Here is a 22,928-nt window from a genome sequence, read left to right as displayed (position 1 = left end):
GACCCTAGCACGTGTCCGCACCCTCACCTGTGCCCTCAGCCTTGCCGTTCCCTAACCCTAACCCTAGCCCGGAACGGAAACCCACCGGCAGCCCCACAGCTTAGCCTCCGCCGTACCCTCATCCTAATCCGTACGCGGACACTGACCCGCGCGTCCGCACGTGCCCCGACCCTAGCACGTGTCCGCACCCTCACCTGTGCCCTCAGCCTTGCCGTTCCCTAACCCTAACCCTAGCCCGGAACGGAAACCCACCGGGAGCCCCACACCTTAGCCTCCGCCGTACCCTCATCCTAATCCGTACGCGGACACTGACCCGCGCGTCCGCACGTGCCCCGACCCTAGCACGTGTCCGCACCCTCACCTGTGCCCTCAGCCTTGCCGTTCCCTAACCCTAACCCTAGCCCGGAACGGAAACCCACCGGCAGCCCCACACCTTAGCCTCCGCCGAACCCTCATCCTACTCCGTACGCGGACACTGACCCGCGCGTCCGCACGTGCCCTGACCCTACCACGTGTCCGCACCCTCACCTGTGCCCTCAGCCTTGCCGTTCCCTAACCCTAACCCTAGCCCGGAAGGGAAACCCACCGGCAGCCCCACACCTTAGCCTCCGCCGTACCCTCATCCTAATCCGTACGCGGACACTGACCCGCGCGTCCGCACGTGCCCCGACCCTAGCACGTGTCCGCACCCTCACCTGTGCCCTCAGCCTTGCCGTTCCCTAACCCTAACCCTAGCCCAAAACGGAAACCCACCGGCAGCCCCACACCTTAGCCTCCGCCGTACCCTCATCCTAATCCGTACGCGGACACTGACACGCGCGTCCGCACGTGCCCCGACCCTAGCACGTGTCCGCACCCTCACCTGTGCCCTCAGCCTTGCCGTTCCCTAACCCTAACCCTAGCCCAAAACGGAAACCCACCGGCAGCCCCACACCTTAGCCTCCGCCGTACCCTCATCCTAATCCGTACGCGGACACTGACCCGCGCGTCCGCACGTGCCCCGACCCTAGCACGTGTCCGCACCCTCACCTGTGCCCTCAGCCTTGCCGTTCCCTAACCCTAACCCTAGCCCGGAACGGAACCCCACCGGCAGCCCCACACCTTAGCCTCCGCCGTACCCTCATCCTAATCCGTACGCGGACACTGACCCGCGCGTCCGCACGTGCCCCGACCCTAGCACGTGTCCGCACCCTCACCTGTGCCCTCAGCCTTGCCGTTCCCTAACCCTAACCCTAGCCCGGAACGGAAACCCACCGGCAGCCCCACACCTTAGCCTCCGCCGTACCCTCATCCTAATCCGTACGTGGACACTGACCCGCGCGTCCGCACGTGCCCCGACCCTAGCACGTGTCCGCACCCTCACCTGTGCCCTCAGCCTTGCCGTTCCCTAACCCTAACCCTAGACCGGAACGGAAACCCACCGGCAGCCCCACACCTTAGCCTCCGCCGTACCCTCATCCTAATCCGTACACGGACACTGACCCGCGCGTCCGCACGTGCCCCGACCCTAGCACGTGTCCGCACCCTCACCTGTGCCCTCAGCCTTGCCGTTCCCTAACCCTAACCGTAGCCCGGAACGGAAACCCACCGGCAGCCCTACACCTTAGACTCCGCCGTACCCTCATCCTAATCCGTACGCGGACATTGACCCGCACGTCCGCACGTGCCCCGAACCTAGCACGTGTCCGCACCCTCACCTGTGCCCTCAGCCTTGCCGTTCCCTATCCCTAACCCTAGCCCGGAAGGGAAACCCACCGGGAGCCCCACACCTTAGCCTCCGCCGTACCCTCATCCTAATCCGTACGCGGACACTGACCCGCGCGTCCGCACGTGCCCCGACCCTAGCACGTGTCCGCACCCTCACCTGTGCCCTCAGCCTTGCCGTTCCCTAACCCTAACCCTAACCCGGAACGGAAACCCACCGGCAGCCCCACACCTTAGCCTCCGCGGTACCCTCATCCTAATCCGTACGCGGACACTGACCCGCGCGTCCGCACGTGCCCCGACCCTAGCACGTGTCCGCACCCTCACCTGTGCCCTCAGCCTTGCCGTTCCCTAACCCTAACCCTAGCCCGGAACGGAAACCCACCGGCAGCCCCACACCTTAGCCTCCGCCGTACCATCATCCTAATCCGTACGCGGACACTGACCCGCGCGTCCGCACGTGCCCCGACCCTAGCACGTGTCCGCACCCTCACCTGTGCCCTCAGCCTTGCCGTTCCCTAACCCTAACCCTAGCCCGGAACGGAAACCCACCAGCAGACCCACACCTTAGCCTCCGCCGTACCCTCATCCTAATCTGTACGCGGACACTGACCCGCGCGTCCGCACGTGCCCCGACCCTAGCACGTGTCCGCACCCTCACCTGTGCCCTCAGCCTTGCCGTTCCCTAACCCTAACCCTAGCCCGGAACGGAAACCCACCGGCAGACCCACACCTTAGCCTCCGCCGTACCCTCATCCTAATCCGTACGCGGACACTGACCCGCGCGTCCTCACGTGCCCCGACCCTAGCACGTGTCCGCACCCTCACCTGTGCCCTCAGCCTTGCCGTTCCCTATCCCTAACCCTAGCCCGGAACGGAAACCCACCGGCAGCCCCACACCTTAGCCTCCGCCGAACCCTCAACCTAATCCGTACGCGGACACTGACCCGTGCGTCCGCACGTGCCCCGACCCTAGCACGTGTCCGCACCCTCACCTGTGCCCTCAGCCTTGCCGTTCCCTAACCCTAACCCTAGCCCGGAACGGAAACCCACCGGCAGCCCCACACCTTAGCCTCCGCCGTACCCTCATCCTAATCCGTACGCGGACACTGACCCGCGCGTCCTCACGTGCCCCGATCCTAGCACGTGTCCCCACCCTCACCTGTGCCCTCAGCCTTGCCGTTCCCTAACCCTAACCCTAGCCCGGAAGGGAAACCCACCGGCAGCCCTACACCTTAGACTCCGCCGTACCCTCATCCTAATCCGTACGCGGACACTGACCCGCGCGTCCTCACGTGCCCCAACCCTAGCACGTGTCCGCACCGTCACCTGTGCCCTCAGCCTTGCCGTTCCCTAACCCTAACCCTAGCCTGGAAGGGAAACCCACCGGCAGCCCCACACCTTAGCCTCCGCCGAACCCTCATCCTAATCCGTACGCGGACACTGACCCGCGCGTCCGCACGTGCCCCGACCCTAGCACGTGTCCGCACCCTCACCTGTGCCCTCAGCCTTGCCGTTCCCTAACCCTAACCCTAGCCCGGAACGGAAACCCACCGGCAGCCCCACACCTTAGCCTCCGCCGTACCCTCATCCTAATCCGTACGCGGACACTGACCCGCGCGTCCGCACGTGCCCCGACCCTAGCACGTGTCCGCACCCTCACCTGTGCCCTCAGCCTTGCCGTTCCCTAACCCTAACCCTAGCCCGGAACGGAAACCCACCGGCAGCCCCACACCTTAGCCTCCGCCGAACCCTCATCCTAATCCGTACGCGGACACTGACCCGCGCGTCCGCACGTGCCCCGACCCTAGCACGTGTCCGCACCCTCACCTGTGCCCTCAGCCTTGCCGTTCCCTAACCCTAACCCTAGCCCGGAACGGAAACACACCGGCAGCCCCACACATTAGCCTCCGCCGTACCCTCATCCTAATCCATACGCGGACACTGACCCGCGCGTCCGCACGTGCCCCGACCCTAGCACGTGTCCGCACCCTCACCTGTGCCCTCAGCCTTGCCGTTCCCTAACCCTAACCCTAGCCCGGAAGGGAAACCCACCGGCAGCCCCACACCTTAGCCTCCGCCGTACCCTCATCCTAATCCGTACACGGACACTGACCCGCGCGTCCGCACGTGCCCCGACCCTAGCACGTGTCCGCACCCTCACCTGTGCCCTCAGCCTTGCCGTTCCCTAACCCTAACCCTAGCCCGGAAGGGAAACCCACCGGCAGCCCCACACCTTAGCCTCCGCCGTACCCTCATCCTAATCCGTACACGGACACTGACCCGCGCGTCCGCACGTGCCCCGACCCTAGCACGTGTCCGCACCCTCACCTGTGCCCTCAGCCTTGCCGTTCCCTAACCCTAACCCTAGCCCAAAACGGAAACCCACCGGCAGCCCCACACCTTAGCCTCCGCCGTACCCTCATCCTAATCCGTACGCGGACACTGACACGCGCGTCCGCACGTGCCCCGACCCTACCACGTGTCCGCACCCTCACCTGTGCCCTCAGCCTTGCCGTTCCCTAACCCTAACCCTAGCCCGGAAGGGAAACACACCGGCAGCCCCACACCTTGGCCTCCGCCGTACCCTCATCCTAATCCGTACGCGGACACTGACCCGCGCGTCCGCACGTGCCCCGACCCTAGCACGTGTCCGCACCCTCACCTGTGCCCTCAGCCTTGCCGTTCCCTAACCCTAACCCTAGCCCGGAACGGAAACCCACCGGCAGCCCCACACCTTAGCCTCCGCCGAACCCTCATCCTAATCCGTACGCGGACACTGACCCGCGCGTCCGCACGTGCCCCGACCCTAGCACGTGTCCGCACCCTCACCTGTGCCCTCAGCCTTGCCGTTCCCTAACCCTAACCCTAGCCCGGAACGGAAACCCACCGGCAGCCCCACACCTTAGCCTCCGCCGTACCCTCATCCTAATCCGTACGCGGACACTGACCCGCGCGTCCGCACGTGCCCCGACCCTAGCACGTGTCCGCACCCTCACCTGTGCCCTCAGCCTTGCCGTTCCCTAACCCTAACCCTAGCACGGAAGGGAAACCCACCGGCAGCCCCACACCTTAGCCTCCGCCGTACCCTCATCCTAATCCGTACGCGGACACTGACCCGCGCGTCCGCACGTGCCCCGACCCTAGCACGTGTCCGCACCCTCACCTGTGCCCTCAGCCTTGCCGTTCCCTAACCCTAACCCTAGCCCGGAACGGAAACCCACCGGCAGCCCCACACCTTAGCCTCCGCCGTACCCTCATCCTAATCCGTACGCGGACACTGACCCGCGCGTCCGCACGTGCCCCGACCCTAGCACGTGTCCGCACCCTCACCTGTGCCCTCAGCCTTGCCGTTCGCTAACCCTAACCCTAGCCCGGAACGGAAACCCACCGGCAGCCCCAAACCTTAGACTCCGCCGTACCCTCATCCTAATCCGTACGCGGACACTGACCCGCGCGTCCGCACGTGCCCCGACCCTAGCACGTGTCCGCACCCTCACCTGTGCCCTCAGCCTTGCCGTTCCCTAACCCTAACCCTAACCCGGAACGGAAACCCACCGGCAGCCCCACACCTTAGCCTCCGCGGTACCCTCATCCTAATCCGTACGCGGACACTGACCCGCGCGTCCGCACGTGCCCCGACCCTAACACGTGTCCGCACCCTCACCTGTGCCCTCAGCCTTGCCGTTCCCTAACCCTAACCCTAGCCCGGAACGGAAACCCACCGGCAGCCCCACACCTTAGCCTCCGCCGTACCATCATCCTAATCCGTACGCGGACACTGACCCGCGCGTCCGCACGTGCCCCGACCCTAGCACGTGTCCGCACCCTCACCTGTGCCCTCAGCCTTGCCGTTCCCTAACCCTAACCCTAGCCCGGAACGGGAACCCACCGGCAGCCCCACACCTTAGCCTCCGCCGAACCCTCATCCTAATCCGTACGCGGACACTGACCCGCGCGTCCGCACGTGCCCCGACCCTAGCACGTGTCCGCACCCTCACCTGTGCCCTCAGCCTTGCCGTTCCCTAACCCTAACCCTAGCCCGGAAGGGAAACCCACCGGCAGCCCCACACCTTAGCCTCCACCGTACCCTCATCCTAATCCGTACGCGGACACTGACACGCGCGTCCGCACGTGCCCCGACCCTAGCACGTGTCCGCACCCTCACCTGTGCCCTCAGCCTTGCCGTTCCCTAACCCTAACCCTAGCCCGGAACGGAACCCCACCGGCAGCCCCACACCTTAGCCTCCGCCGTACCCTCATCCTAATCCGTACGCGGACACTGACCCACGCGTCCGCACGTGCCCCGACCCTAGCACGTGTCCGCACCCTCACCTGTGCCCTCAGCCTTGCCGTTCCCTAACCCTAACCCTAGCCCGGAACGGAAACCTACCGGCAGCCCCACACCTTAGCCTCCGCCGTACCCTCATCCTAATCCGTACGCGGACACTGACCCGCGCGTCCGCACGTGCCCCGACCCTAGCACGTGTCCGCACCCTCACCTGTGCCCTCAGCCTTGCCGTTCCCTAACCCTAACCCTAGCCCGGAACGGAAACCCACCGGCAGCCCCACACCTTAGCCTCCGCCGTACCCTCAGCCTAATCCGTACACGGACACTGACCCGCGCGTCCGCACGGGCCCCGACCCTAGCACGTGTCCGCACCCTCACCTGTGCCCTCAGCCTTGCCGTTCCCTAACCCTAACCCTAGCCCGGAAGGGAAACCCACCGGCAGCCCTACACCTTAGACTCCGCCGTACCCTCATCCTAATCCGTACGCGGACATTGACCCGCGCGTCCGCACGTGCCCCGACCCTAGCACGTGTCCGCACCCTCACCTGTGCCCTCAGCCTTGCCGTTCCCTAACCCTAACCCTAGCCCGGAAGGGAAACCCACCGGCAGCCCCACACCTTAGCCTCCGCCGTACCCTCATCCTAATCCGTACGCGGACACTGTCCCGCGCGTCCGCACGTGCCCCGACCCTAGCACGTGTCCGCACCCTCACCTGTGCCCTCAGCCTTGCCGTTCCCTAACCCTAACCCTAGCCCAAAACGGAAACCCACCGGCAGCCCCACACCTTAGCCTCCGCCGTACCCTCATCCTAATCCGTACGCGGACACTGACACGCGCGTCCGCACGTGCCCCGACCCTAGCACGTGTCCGCACCCTCACCTGTGCCCTCAGCCTTGCCGTTCCCTAACCCTAACCCTAGCCCGGAACGGAAACCCACCGGCAGCCCCACACCTTAGCCTCCGCCGTACCCTCATCCTAATCCGTACGCGGACACTGACCCGCGCGTCCGCACGTGCCCCGACCCTAGCACGTGTCCGCACCCTCACCTGTGCCCTCAGCCTTGCCGTTCCCTAACCCTAACCCTAGCCCGGAACGGAAACCCACCGGCAGCCCCACACCTTAGCCTCCGCCGTACCCTCATCCTAATCCATACGCGGACACTGACCCGCGCGTCCGCACGTGCCCCGACCCTAGCACGTGTCCGCACCCTCACCTGTGCCCTCAGCCTTGCCGTTCGCTAACCCTAACCCTAGCCCGGAACGGAAACCCACCGGCAGCCCCACACCTTAGCCTCCGCCGTACCCTCATCCTAATCCGTACGCGGACACTGACCCGCGCGTCCGCACGTGCCCCGACCCTAGCACGTGTCCGCACCCTCACCTGTGCCCTCAGCCTTGCCGTTCCCTAACCCTAACCCTAGCCCGGAAGGGAAACCCACCGGCAGCCCTACACCTTAGACTGCGCCGTACCCTCATCCTAATCCGTACGCGGACACTGACCCGCGCGTCCGCACGTTCCCCGACCCTAGCACGTGTCCGCACCCTCACCTGTGCCCTCAGCCTTGCCGTTCCCTAACCCTAACCCTAGCCCGGAACGGAAACCCACCGGCAGCCCCACACCTTAGCCTCCGCCGTACCCTCATCCTAATCCGTACGCGGACACTGACCCACGCGTCCGCACGTGCCCCGACCCTAGCACGTGTCCGCACCCTCACCTGTGCCCTCAGCCTTGCCGTTCCCTAACCCTAACCCTAGCCCGGAACGGAAAACCACCGGCAGCCCCACACCTTAGCCTCCGCCGTACCCTCATCCTAATCCGTACGCGGACACTGACCCGCGCGTCCGCACGTGCCCCGACCCTAGCACGTGTCCGCACCCTCACCTGTGCCCTCAGCCTTGCCGTTCCCTAAACCTAACCCTAGCCCGGAAGGGAAACCCACCGGCAGCCCCACACCTTAGCCTCCGCCGTACCCTCATCCTAATCCGTACGCGGATACTGACACGCGCGTCCGCACGTGCCCCGACCCTAGCACGTGTCCGCACCCTCACCTGTGCCCTCAGCCTTGCCGTTCCCTAACCCTAACCCTAGCCCGGAACGGAAACCCACCGGCAGCCCCACACCTTAGCCTCCGCCGTACCCTCATCCTAATCCGTACACGGACACTGACCCGCGCGTCCGCACGTGCCCCGACCCTAGCACGTGTCCGCACCCTCACCTGTGCCCTCAGCCTTGCCGTTCCCTAACCCTAACCCTAGCCCGGAAGGGAAACCCACCGGCAGCCCTACACCTTAGACTCCGCCGTACCCTCATCCTAATCCGTACGCAGACACTGACCCGCGCGTCCTCACGTGCCCCGACCCTAGTACGTGTCCGCACCGTCACCTGTCCCCTCAGCCTTGCCGTTCCCTAACCCTGACCCTAGCCCGGAAGGGAAACCCACCGGCAGCCCCACACCTTAGCCTCCGCCGAACCCTCATCCTAATCCGTACGCGGACACTGACCCGCGCGTCCGCACGTGCCCCGACCTTAGCACGTGTCCGGACCCTCACCTGTGCCCTCAGCCTTGCCGTTCCCTAACCCTAACCCTAGCCCGGAACGGAAACCCACCGACAGCCCCATACCTTAGCCTCCACCGTACCCTCATCCTAATCCGTACGCGGACTCTGACCCGCGCGTCCGCACGTGCCCCGACCCTAGCACGTGTCCGCACCCTCACCTGTGCCCTCAGCCTTGCCGTTCCCTAACCCTAACCCTAGCCCGGAAGGGAAACCCACCAGCAGCCCTACACCTTAGACTCCGCCGTACCCTCATCCTAATCCGTACGCGGACACTGACCCACGCGTCCTCACGTGCCCCGACCCTAGTACGTGTCCGCACCGTCACCTGTCCCCTCAGCCTTGCCATTCCCTAACCCTAACCCTAGCCCGGAACGGAAACCCACCGGCAGCCCCATACCTTAGCCTCCACCGTACCCTCATCCTAATCCGTACGCGGACTCTGACCCGCGCGTCCGCACGTGCCCCGACCCTAGCACGTGTCCGCACCCTCACCTGTGCCCTCAGCCTTGCCGTTCCCTAACCCTAACCCTAGCCCGGAAGGCAAACCCACCGGCAGCCCCACACCTTAGCCTCCGCCGTACCCTCATCCTAATCCATACGCGGACACTGACCCGCGCGTCCGCACGTGCCCCGACCCTAGCACGTGTCCGCACCCTCACCTGTGCCCTCAGCCTTGCCGTTCCCTAACCCTAACCCTAGCCCGGAACGGAACCCCACCGGCAGCCCCACACCTTAGCCTCCGCCGTACCCTCATCCTAATCCGTACGCGGACACTGACCCGCGCGTCCGCACGTGCCCCGACCCTAGCACGTGTCCGCACCCTCACCTGTGCCCTCAGCCTTGCCGTTCCCTAACCCTAACCCTAGCCCGGAAAGGAAACCCACCGGCAGCCCCACACCTTAGCCTCCGCCGTACCCTCATCCTAATCCGTACGCGGACACTGACCCGCGCGTCCGCACGTGCCCCGACCCCAGCACGTGTCCGCACCCTCACCTGTGCCCTCAGCCTTGCCGTTCCCTAACCCTAACCCTAGCCCGGAACGGAAACCCACCGGCAGCCCCAAACCTTAGCCTCCGCCGTACCCTCATCCTAATCCGTACACGGACACTGACCCGCGCGTCCGCACGTGCCCCGACCCTAGCACGTGTCCGCACCCTCACCTGTGCCCTCAGCCTTGCCGTTCCCTAACCCTAACCCTAGCCCGGAAGGGAAACCCACCGGCAGCCCCACACCTTAGCCTCCGCCGTACCCTCATCCTAATCCGTACACGGACACTGACCCGCGCGTCCGCACGTGCCCCGACCCTAGCACGTGTCCGCACCCTCACCTGTGCCCTCAGCCTTGCCGTTCCCTAACCCTAACCCTAGCCCGGAAGGGAAACCCACCGGCAGCCCTACACCTTAGACTCCGCCGTACCCTCATCCTAATCCGTACGCGGACACTGACCCGCGCGTCCTCACGTGCCCCGACCCTAGTACGTGTCCGCACCGTCACCTGTCCCCTCAGCCTTGCCGTTCCCTAACCCTAACCCTAGCCCGGAAGGGAAACCCACCGGCAGCCCCACACCTTAGCCTCCGCCGAACCCTCATCCTAATCCGTACGCGGACACTGACCCGCGCGTCCGCACGTGCCCCGACCCTAGCACGTGTCCGGACCCTCACCTGTGCCCTCAGCCTTGCCGTTCCCTAACCCTAACCCTAGCCCGGAACGGAAACCCACCGGCAGCCCCATACCTTAGCCTCCACCGTACCCTCATCCTAATCCGTACACGGACTCTGACCCGCGCGTCCGCACGTGCCCCGACCCTAGCACGTGTCCGCACCCTCACCTGTGCCCTCAGCCTTGCCGTTCCCTAACCCTAACCCTAGCCCGGAAGGGAAACCCACCGGCAGCCCTACACCTTAGACTCCGCCGTACCCTCATCCTAATCCGTACGCGGACACTGACCCGCGCGTCCTCACGTGCCCCGACCCTAGCACGTGTCCGCACCCTCACCTGTGCCCTCAGCCTTGCCGTTCCCTAACCCTAACCCTAGCCCGGAAGGGAAACCCACCGGCAGCCCCACACCTTAGCCTCCGCCGAACCCTCATCCTAACCCGTACGCGGACACTGACCCGCGCGTCCGCACGTGCCCCGACCCTAGCACGTGTCCGCACCCTCACCTGTGCCCTCAGCCTTGCCGTTCCCTAACCCTAACCCTAGCCCGGAACGGAAACCCACCGGCAGCCCCACACCTTAGCCTCCGCCGTACCCTCATCCTAATCCGTACGCGGACACTGACCCGCGCGTCCGCACGTGCCCCGACCCTAGCACGTGTCCGCACCCTCACCTGTGCCCTCAGCCTTGCCGTTCCCTAACCCTAACCCTAGCCCGGAACGGAAACCCACCGGCAGCCCCACACCTTAGCCTCCGCCGTACCCTCATCCTAATCCGTACGCGGACACTGACCCGCGCGTCCGCACGTGCCCCGACCCTAGCACGTGTCCGCACCCTCACCTGTGCCCTCAGCCTTGCCGTTCCCTAACCCTAACCCTAGCAAGGAACGGAAACCCACCGGCAGCCCCACACCTTAGCCTCCGCCGTACCCTCACCCTAATCCGTACGCGGACACTGACCCGCGCGTCCGCACGTGCCCCGACCCTAGCACGTGTCCGCACCCTCACCTGTGCCCTCAGCCTTGCCGTTCCCTAACCCTAACCCTAGCCCAAAACGGAAACCCACCGGCAGCCCCACACCTTAGCCTCCGCCGTACCCTCATCCTAATCCGTACGCGGACACTGACACGCGCGTCCGCACGTGCCCCGACCCTAGCACGTGTCCGCACCCTCACCTGTGCCCTCAGCCTTGCCGTTCCCTAACCCTAACCCTAGCCCGGAAGGGAAACCCACCGGCAGCCCCACACCTTAGCCTCCGCCGTACCCTCATCCTCATCCGTACGCGGACACTGACCCGTGCGTCCGCACGTGCCCCGACCCTAGCACGTGTCCGCACCCTCACCTGTGCCCTCAGCCTTGCCGTTCCCTAACCCTAACCCTAGCCCGGAACGGAAACCCACCGGCAGCCCCACACCTTAGCCTCCGCCGTACCCTCATCGTAATCCGTACGCGGACACTGACCCGCGCGTCCGCACGTGCCCCGACCCTAGCACGTGTCCGCACCCTCACCTGTGCCCTCAGCCTTGCCGTTCCCTAACCCTAACCCTAGCCCAGAAGGGAAACCCACCGGAAGCCCCACACCTTAGCCTCCGCCGAACCCTCATCCTAACCCGTACGCGGACACTGACCCGCGCGTCCGCACGTGCCCCGACCCTAGCACGTGTCCGCACCCTCACCTGTGCCCTCAGCCTTGCCGTTCCCTAACCCTAACCCTAGCCCGGAACGGAAACCCACCGGCAGCCCCACACCTTAGCCTCCGCCGTACCCTCATCCTAATCCGTACGCGGACACTGACCCGCGCGTCCGCACGTGCCCCGACCCTAGCACGTGTCCGCACCCTCACCTGTGCCCTCAGCCTTGCCGTTCCCTAACCCTAACCCTAGCCCGGAACGGAAACCCACCGGCAGCCCCACACCTTAGCCTCCGCCGTACCCTCATCCTAATCCGTACGCGGACACTGACCCGCGCGTCCGCACGTGCCCCGACCCTAGCACGTGTCCGCACCCTCACCTGTGCCCTCAGCCTTGCCGTTCCCTAACCCTAACCCTAGCCCGGAAGGGAAACCCACCGGCAGCCCCACACCTTAGCCTCCGCCGAACCCTCATCCTAATCCGTACGCGGACACTGACCCGCGCGTCCGCACGTGCCCCGACCCTAGCACGTGTCCGCACCCTCACCTGTGCCCTCAGCCTTGCCGTTCCCTAACCCTAACCCTAGCCCGGAACGGAAACCCACCGGCAGCCCCACACATTAGCCTCCGCCGTACCCTCATCCTAATCCATACGCGGACACTGACCCGCGCGTCCGCACGTGCCCCGACCCTAGCACGTGTCCGCACCCTCACCTGTGCCCTCAGCCTTGCCGTTCCCTAACCCTAACCCTAGCCCGGAAGGGAAACCCACCGGCAGCCCCACACCTTAGCCTCCGCCGTACCCTCATCCTAATCCGTACACGGACACTGACCCGCGCGTCCGCACGTGCCCCGACCCTAGCACGTGTCCGCACCCTCACCTGTGCCCTCAGCCTTGCCGTTCCCTAACCCTAACCCTAGCCCAAAACGGAAACCCACCGGCAGCCCCACACCTTAGCCTCCGCCGTACCCTCATCCTAATCCGTACGCGGACACTGACACGCGCGTCCGCACGTGCCCCGACCCTACCACGTGTCCGCACCCTCACCTGTGCCCTCAGCCTTGCCGTTCCCTAACCCTAACCCTAGCCCGGAAGGGAAACACACCGGCAGCCCCACACCTTAGCCTCCGCCGTACCCTCATCCTAATCCGTACGCGGACACTGACCCGCGCGTCCGCACGTGCCCCGACCCTAACACGTGTCCGCACCCTCACCTGTGCCCTCAGCCTTGCCGTTCCCTAACCCTAACCCTAGCCCGGAACGGAAACCCACCGGCAGCCCCACACCTTAGCCTCCGCCGAACCCTCATCCTAATCCGTACGCGGACACTGACCCGCGCGTCCTCACGTGCCCCGACCCTAGCACGTGTCCGCACCCTCACCTGTGCCCTCAACCTTGCCGTTCCCTAACCCTAACCCTAGCCCGGAAGGGAAACCCACCGGCAGCCCTACACCTTAGACTCCGCCGTACCCTCATCCTAATCCGTACGCGGACACTGACCCGCGCGTCCTCACGTGCCCCGACCCTAGCACGTGTCCGCACCGTCAACTGTGCCCTCAGCCTTGCCGTTCCCTAACCCTAACCCTAGCCCGGAAGGGAAACTCACCGGCAGCCCCACACCTTAGCCTCCGCCGAACCCTCATCCTAATCCGTACGCAGACACTGACCCGCGCGTCCGCACGTGCCCCGACCCTAGCACGTGTCCGGACCCTCACCTGTGCCCTCAGCCTTGCCGTTCCCTAACCCTAACCCTAGCCCGGAACGGAAACCCACCGGCAGCCCCATACCTTAGCCTCCGCCGTACCCTCATCCTAATCCGTACGCGGACACTGACCCGCGCGTCCGCACGTGCCCTGACCCTAGCACGTGTCCGCACCCTCACCTGTGCCCTCAGCCTTGCCGTTCCCTAACCCTAACCCTAGCCCGGAACGGAAACCCACCGGCAGCCCCACACCTTAGCCTCCGCCGTACCCTCATCCTAATCCGTACGCGGACACTGACCCACGCATCCGCACGTGCCCCGACCCTAGCACGTGTCCGCACCCTCACCTGTGCCCTCAGCCTTGCCGTTCCCTAACCCTAACCCTAGCCCGGAACGGAAACCCACCGGCAGCCCCACACCTTAGCCTCCGCCGTACCCTCATCCTAATCCGTACGCGGACACTGACCCGCGCGTCCGCACGTGCCCCGACCCTAGCACGTGTCCGCACCCTCACCTGTGCCCTCAGCCTTGCCGTTCCCTAACCCTAACCCTAGCCCGGAACGGAAACCCACCGGCAGCCCCACACCTTAGCCTCCGCCGTACCCTCATCCTAATCCGTACACGGACACTGACCCGCGCGTCCGCACGGGCCCCGACCCTAGCACGTGTCCGCACCCTCACCTGTGCCCTCAGCCTTGCCGTTCCCTAACCCTAACCCTAGCCCGGAAGGGAAACCCACCGGCAGCCCTACACCTTAGACTCCGCCGTACCCTCATCCTAATCCGTACGCGGACATTGACCCGCGCGTCCGCACGTGCCCCGACCCTAGCACGTGTCCGCACCCTCACCTGTGCCCTCAGCCTTGCCGTTCCCTAACCCTAACCCTAGCCCGGAAGGGAAACCCACCGGCAGCCCCACACCTTAGCCTCCGCCGTACCCTCATCCTAATCCGTACGCGGACACTGACCCGCGCGTCCGCACGTGCCCCGACCCTAGCACGTGTCCGCACCCTCACCTGTGCCCTCAGCCTTGCCGTTCCCTAACCCTAACCCTAGCCCGGAACGGAAACCCACCGGCAGCCCCACACCTTAGCCTCCGCCGTACCCTCATCCTAATCCGTACACGGACACTGACCCGCGCGTCCGCACGTGCCCCGACCCTAGCACGTGTCCGCACCCTCACCTGTGCCCTCAGCCTTGCCGTTCCCTAACCCTAACCCTAGCCCAAAACGGAAACCCACCGGCAGCCCCACACCTTAGCCTCCGCCGTACCCTCATCCTAATCCGTACGCGGACACTGACACGCGCGTCCGCACGTGCCCCGACCCTACCACGTGTCCGCACCCTCACCTGTGCCCTCAGCCTTGCCGTTCCCTAACCCTAACCCTAGCCCGGAAGGGAAACACACCGGCAGCCCCACACCTTAGCCTCCGCCGTACCCTCATCCTAATCCGTACGCGGACACTGACCCGCGCGTCCGCACGTGCCCCGAACCTAACACGTGTCCGCACCCTCACCTGTGCCCTCAGCCTTGCCGTTCCCTAACCCTAACCTTAGCCCGGAACGGAAACCCACCGGCAGCCCCACACCTTAGCCTCCGCCGAACCCTCATCCTAATCCGTACGCGGACACTGACCCGCGCGTCCGCACGTGCCCCGACCCTAACACGTGTCCGCACCCTCACCTGTGCCCTCAGCCTTGCCGTTCCCTAACCCTAACCCTAGCCCGGAAGGGAAACCCACCGGCAGCCCTACACCTTAGACTCCGCCGTACCCTCATCCTAATCCGTACGCGGACACTGACCCGCGCGTCCTCACGTGCCCCGACCCTAGTACGTGTCCGCACCGTCACCTGTCCCCTCAGCCTTGCCGTTCCCTAACCCTAACCCTAGCCCGGAAGGGAAACCCACCGGCAGCCCCACACCTTAGCCTCCGCCGAACCCTCATCCTAATCCGTACGCGGACACTGACCCGCGCGTCCGCACGTGCCCCGACCCTAGCACGTGTCCGGACCCTCACCTGTGCCCTCAGCCTTGCCGTTCCCTAACCCTAACCCTAGCCCGGAACGGAAACCCACCGGCAGCCCCATACCTTAGCCTCCACCGTACCCTCATCCTAATCCGTACACGGACTCTGACCCGCGAGTCCGCACGTGCCCCGACCCTAGCACGTGTCCGCACCCTCACCTGTGCCCTCAGCCTTGCCGTTCCCTAACCCTAACCCTAGCCCGGAAGGGAAACCCACCGGCAGCCCTACACCTTAGACTCCGCCGTACCCTCATCCTAATCCGTACGCGGACACTGACCCGCGCGTCCTCACGTGCCCCGACCCTAGCACGTGTCCGCACCCTCACCTGTGCCCTCAGCCTTGCCGTTCCCTAACCCTAACCCTAGCCCGGAAGGGAAACCCACCGGCAGCCCCACACCTTAGCCTCCGCCGAACCCTCATCCTAACCCGTACGCGGACACTGACCCGCGCGTCCGCACGTGCCCCGACCCTAGCACGTGTCCGCACCCTCACCTGTGCCCTCAGCCTTGCCGTTCCCTAACCCTAACCCTAGCCCGGAACGGAAACCCACCGGCAGCCCCACACCTTAGCCTCCGCCGTACCCTCATCCTAATCCGTACGCGGACACTGACCCGCGCGTCCGCACGTGCCCCGACCCTAGCACGTGTCCGCACCCTCACCTGTGCCCTCAGCCTTGCCGTTCCCTAACCCTAACCCTAGCCCGGAACGGAAACCCACCGGCAGCCCCACACCTTAGCCTCCGCCGTACCCTCATCCTAATCCGTACGCGGACACTGACCCGCGCGTCCGCACGTGCCCCGACCCTAGCACGTGTCCGCACCCTCACCTGTGCCCTCAGCCTTGCCGTTCCCTAACCCTAACCCTAGCAAGGAACGGAAACCCACCGGCAGCCCCACACCTTAGCCTCCGCCGTACCCTCACCCTAATCCGTACGCGGACACTGACCCGCGCGTCCGCACGTGCCCCGACCCTAGCACGTGTCCGCACCCTCACCTGTGCCCTCAGCCTTGCCGTTCCCTAACCCTAACCCTAGCCCAAAACGGAAACCCACCGGCAGCCCCACACCTTAGCCTCCGCCGTACCCTCATCCTAATCCGTACGCGGACACTGACACGCGCGTCCGCACGTGCCCCGACCCTAGCACGTGTCCGCACCCTCACCTGTGCCCTCAGCCTTGCCGTTCCCTAACCCTAACCCTAGCCCGGAAGGGAAACCCACCGGCAGCCCCACACCTTAGCCTCCGCCGTACCCTCATCCTCATCCGTACGCGGACACTGACCCGTGCGTCCGCACGTGCCCCGACCCTAGCACGTGTCCGCACCCTCACCTGTGCCCTCAGCCTTGCCGTTCCCTAACCCTAACCCTAGCCCGGAACGGAAACCCACCGGCAGCCCCACACCTTAGCCTCCGCCGTACCCTCATCGTAATCCGTACGCGGACACTGACCCGCGCGTCCGCACGTGCCCCGACCCTAGCACGTGTCCGCACCCTCACCTGTGCCCTCAGCCTTGCCGTTCCCTAACCCTAACCCTAGCCCAGAAGGGAAACCCACCGGAAGCCCCACACCTTAGCCTCCGCCGAACCCTCATCCTAACCCGTACGTGGACACTGACCCGCGCGTCCGCACGTGCCCCGACCCTAGCACGTGTCCGCACCCTCACCTGTGCCCTCAGCCTTGCCGTTCCCTAACCCTAACCCTAGCCCGGAACGGAAACCCACCGGCAGCCCCACACCTTAGCCTCCGCCGTACCCTCATCCTAATCCGTACGCGGACACTGACCCGCGCGTCCGCACGTGCCCCGACCCTAGCACGTGTCCGCACCCTCACCTGTGCCCTCAGCCTTGCCGTTCCCTAACCCTAACCCTAGCCCGGAACGGAAACCCACCGGCAGCCCCACACCTTAGCCTCCGCCGTACCCTCATCCTAATCCGTACGCGGACACTGACCCGCGCGTCCGCACGTGCCCCGACCCTAGCACGTGTCCGCACCCTCACCTGTGCCCTCAGCCTTGCCGTTCCCTAACCCTAACCCTAGCCCGGAAGGGAAACCCACCGGCAGCCCCACACCTTAGCCTCCGCCGAACCCTCATCCTAATCCGTACGCGGACACTGACCCGCGCGTCCGCACGTGCCCCGACCCTAGCACGTGTCCGCACCCTCACCTGTGCCCTCAGCCTTGCCGTTCCCTAACCCTAACCCTAGCCCGGAACGGAAACCCACCGGCAGCCCCACACATTAGCCTCCGCCGTACCCTCATCCTAATCCATACGCGGACACTGACCCGCGCGTCCGCACGTGCCCCGACCCTAGCACGTGTCCGCACCCTCACCTGTGCCCTCAGCCTTGCCGTTCCCTAACCCTAACCCTAGCCCGGAAGGGAAACCCACCGGCAGCCCCACACCTTAGCCTCCGCCGTACCCTCATCCTAATCCGTACACGGACACTGACCCGCGCGTCCGCACGTGCCCCGACCCTAGCACGTGTCCGCACCCTCACCTGTGCCCTCAGCCTTGCCGTTCCCTAACCCTAACCCTAGCCCAAAACGGAAACCCACCGGCAGCCCCACACCTTAGCCTCCGCCGTACCCTCATCCTAATCCGTACGCGGACACTGACACGCGCGTCCGCACGTGCGCCGACCCTACCACGTGTCCGCACCCTCACCTGTGCCCTCAGCCTTGCCGTTCCCTAACCCTAACCCTAGCCCGGAAGGGAAACACACCGGCAGCCCCACACCTTAGCCTCCGCCGTACCCTCATCCTAATCCGTACGCGGACACTGACCCGCGCGTCCGCACGTGCCCCGACCCTAACACGTGTCCGCACCCTCACCTGTGCCCTCAGCCTTGCCGTTCCCTAACCCTAACCCTAGCCCGGAACGGAAACCCACCGGCAGCCCCACACCTTAGCCTCCGCCGAACCCTCATCCTAATCCGTACGCGGACACTGACCCGCGCGTCCTCACGTGCCCCGACCCTAGCACGTGTCCGCACCCTCACCTGTGCCCTCAACCTTGCCGTTCCCTAACCCTAACCCTAGCCCGGAAGGGAAACCCACCGGCAGCCCTACACCTTAGACTCCGCCGTACCCTCATCCTAATCCGTACGCGGACACTGACCCGCGCGTCCTCACGTGCCCCGACCCTAGCACGTGTCCGCACCGTCAACTGTGCCCTCAGCCTTGCCGTTCCCTAACCCTAACCCTAGCCCGGAAGGGAAACTCACCGGCAGCCCCACACCTTAGCCTCCGCCGAACCCTCATCCTAATCCGTACGCGGACACTGACCCGCGCGTCCGCACGTGCCCCGACCCTAGCACGTGTCCGGACCCTCACCTGTGCCCTCAGCCTTGCCGTTCCCTAACCCTAACCCTAGCCCGGAACGGAAACCCACCGGCAGCCCCATACCTTAGCCTCCGCCGTACCCTCATCCTAATCCGTACGCGGACACTGACCCGCGCGTCCGCACGTGCCCTGACCCTAGCACGTGTCCGCACCCTCACCTGTGCCCTCAGCCTTGCCGTTCCCTAACCCTAACCCTAGCCCGGAACGGAAACCCACCGGCAGCCCCACACCTTAGCCTCCGCCGTACCCTCATCCTAATCCGTACGCGGACACTGACCCACGCATCCGCACGTGCCCCGACCCTAGCACGTGTCCGCACCCTCACCTGTGCCCTCAGCCTTGCCGTTCCCTAACCCTAACCCTAGCCCGGAACGGAAACCCACCGGCAGCCCCACACCTTAGCCTCCGCCGTACCCTCATCCTAATCCGTACGCGGACACTGACCCGCGCGTCCGCACGTGCCCCGACCCTAGCACGTGTCCGCACCCTCACCTGTGCCCTCAGCCTTGCCGTTCCCTAACCCTAACCCTAGCCCGGAACGGAAACCCACCGGCAGCCCCACACCTTAGCCTCCGCCGTACCCTCATCCTAATCCGTACACGGACACTGACCCGCGCGTCCGCACGGGCCCCGACCCTAGCACGTGTCCGCACCCTCACCTGTGCCCTCAGCCTTGCCGTTCCCTAACCCTAACCCTAGCCCGGAAGGGAAACCCACCGGCAGCCCTACACCTTAGACTCCGCCGTACCCTCATCCTAATCCGTACGCGGACATTGACCCGCGCGTCCGCACGTGCCCCGACCCTAGCACGTGTCCGCACCCTCACCTGTGCCCTCAGCCTTGCCGTTCCCTAACCCTAACCCTAGCCCGGAAGGGAAACCCACCGGCAGCCCCACACCTTAGCCTCCGCCGTACCCTCATCCTAATCCGTACGCGGACACTGACCCGCGCGTCCGCACGTGCCCCGACCCTAGCACGTGTCCGCACCCTCACCTGTGCCCTCAGCCTTGCCGTTCCCTAACCCTAACCCTAGCCCGGAACGGAAACCCACCGGCAGCCCCACACCTTAGCCTCCGCCGTACCCTCATCCTAATCCGTACACGGACACTGACCCGCGCGTCCGCACGTGCCCCGACCCTAGCACGTGTCCGCACCCTCACCTGTGCCCTCAGCCTTGCCGTTCCCTAACCCTAACCCTAGCCCAAAACGGAAACCCACCGGCAGCCCCACACCTTAGCCTCCGCCGTACCCTCATCCTAATCCGTACGCGGACACTGACACGCGCGTCCGCACGTGCCCCGACCCTACCACGTGTCCGCACCCTCACCTGTGCCCTCAGCCTTGCCGTTCCCTAACCCTAACCCTAGCCCGGAAGGGAAACACACCGGCAGCCCCACACCTTAGCCTCCGCCGTACCCTCATCCTAATCCGTACGCGGACACTGACCCGCGCGTCCGCACGTGCCCCGACCCTAACACGTGTCCGCACCCTCACCTGTGCCCTCAGCCTTGCCGTTCCCTAACCCTAACCCTAGCCCGGAACGGAAACCCACCGGCAGCCCCACACCTTAGCCTCCGCCGAACCCTCATCCTAATCCGTACGCGGACACTGACCCGCGCGTCCTCACGTGCCCCGACCCTAGCACGTGTCCGCACCCTCACCTGTGCCCTCAACCTTGCCGTTCCCTAACCCTAACCCTAGCCCGGAAGGGAAACCCACCGGCAGCCCTACACCTTAGACTCCGCCGTACCCTCATCCTAATCCGTACGCGGACACTGACCCGCGCGTCCTCACGTGCCCCGACCCTAGCACGTGTCCGCACCGTCAACTGTGCCCTCAGCCTTGCCGTTCCCTAACCCTAACCCTAGCCCGGAAGGGAAACTCACCGGCAGCCCCACACCTTAGCCTCCGCCGAACCCTCATCCTAATCCGTACGCGGACACTGACCCGCGCGTCCGCACGTGCCCCGACCCTAGCACGTGTCCGGACCCTCACCTGTGCCCTCAGCCTTGCCGTTCCCTAACCCTAACCCTAGCCCGGAACGGAAACCCACCGGCAGCCCCATACCTTAGCCTCCGCCGTACCCTCATCCTAATCCGTACGCGGACACTGACCCGCGCGTCCGCACGTGCCCTGACCCTAGCACGTGTCCGCACCCTCACCTGTGCCCTCAGCCTTGCCGTTCCCTAACCCTAACCCTAGCCCGGAACGGAAACCCACCGGCAGCCCCACACCTTAGCCTCCGCCGTACCCTCATCCTAATCCGTACGCGGACACTGACCCACGCATCCGCACGTGCCCCGACCCTAGCACGTGTCCGCACCCTCACCTGTGCCCTCAGCCTTGCCGTTCCCTAACCCTAACCCTAGCCCGGAACGGAAACCCACCGGCAGCCCCACACCTTAGCCTCCGCCGTACCCTCATCCTAATCCGTACGCGGACACTGACCCGCGCGTCCGCACGTGCCCCGACCCTAGCACGTGTCCGCACCCTCACCTGTGCCCTCAGCCTTGCCGTTCCCTAACCCTAACCCTAGCCCGGAACGGAAACCCACCGGCAGCCCCACACCTTAGCCTCCGCCGTACCCTCATCCTAATCCGTACACGGACACTGACCCGCGCGTCCGCACGGGCCCCGACCCTAGCACGTGTCCGCACCCTCACCTGTGCCCTCAGCCTTGCCGTTCCCTAACCCTAACCCTAGCCCGGAAGGGAAACCCACCGGCAGCCCTACACCTTAGACTCCGCCGTACCCTCATCCTAATCCGTACGCGGACATTGACCCGCGCGTCCGCACGTGCCCCGACCCTAGCACGTGTCCGCACCCTCACCTGTGCCCTCAGCCTTGCCGTTCCCTAACCCTAACCCTAGCCCGGAAGGGAAACCCACCGGCAGCCCCACACCTTAGCCTCCGCCGTACCCTCATCCTAATCCGTACGCGGACACTGACCCGCGCGTCCGCACGTGCCCCGACCCTAGCACGTGTCCGCACCCTCACCTGTGCCCTCAGCCTTGCCGTTCCCTAACCCTAACCCTAGCCCGGAACGGAAACCCACCGGCAGCCCCACACCTTAGCCTCCGCCGTACCCTCATCCTAATCCGTACGCGGACACTGACCCGCGCGTCCGCACGTGCCCCGACCCTAGCACGTGTCCGCACCCTCACCTGTGCCCTCAGCCTTGCCGTTCCCTAACCCTAACCCTAGCAAGGAACGGAAACCCACCGGCAGCCCCACACCTTAGCCTCCGCCGTACCCTCATCCTAATCCGTACGCGGACACTGACCCGCGCGTCCGCACGTGCCCCGACCCTAGCACGTGTCCGCACCCTCACCTGTGCCCTCAGCCTTGCCGTTCCCTAACCCTAACCCTAGCCCGGAACGGAAACCCACCGGCAGCCCCACACCTTAGCCTCCGCCGTACCCTCATCCTAATCCGTACGCGGACACTGACCCGCGCGTCCGCACGTGCCCCGACCCTAGCACGTGTCCGCACCCTCACCTGTGCCCTCAGCCTTGCCGTTCCCTAACCCTAACCCTAGCAAGGAACGGAAACCCACCGGCAGCCCCACACCTTAGCCTCCGCCGTACCCTCACCCTAATCCGTACGCGGACACTGACCCGCGCGTCCGCACGTGCCCCGACCCTAGCACGTGTCCGCACCCTCACCTGTGCCCTCAGCCTTGCCGTTCCCTAACCCTAACCCTAGCCCAAAACGGAAACCCACCGGCAGCCCCACACCTTAGCCTCCGCCGTACCCTCATCCTAATCCGTACGCGGACACTGACACGCGCGTCCGCACGTGCCCCGACCCTAGCACGTGTCCGCACCCTCACCTGTGCCCTCAGCCTTGCCGTTCCCTAACCCTAACCCTAGCCCGGAAGGGAAACCCACCGGCAGCCCCACACCTTAGCCTCCGCCGTACCCTCATCCTCATCCGTACGCGGACACTGACCCGTGCGTCCGCACGTGCCCCGACCCTAGCACGTGTCCGCACCCTCACCTGTGCCCTCAGCCTTGCCGTT

Source organism: Hyperoodon ampullatus, assembly GCF_949752795.1.
Source record: "Hyperoodon ampullatus genome assembly, chromosome: 16".
Classification (NCBI taxonomy): Eukaryota; Metazoa; Chordata; class Mammalia; order Artiodactyla; family Ziphiidae; genus Hyperoodon; species Hyperoodon ampullatus.
Note: the sequence above shows the minus strand (reverse complement) of the source record.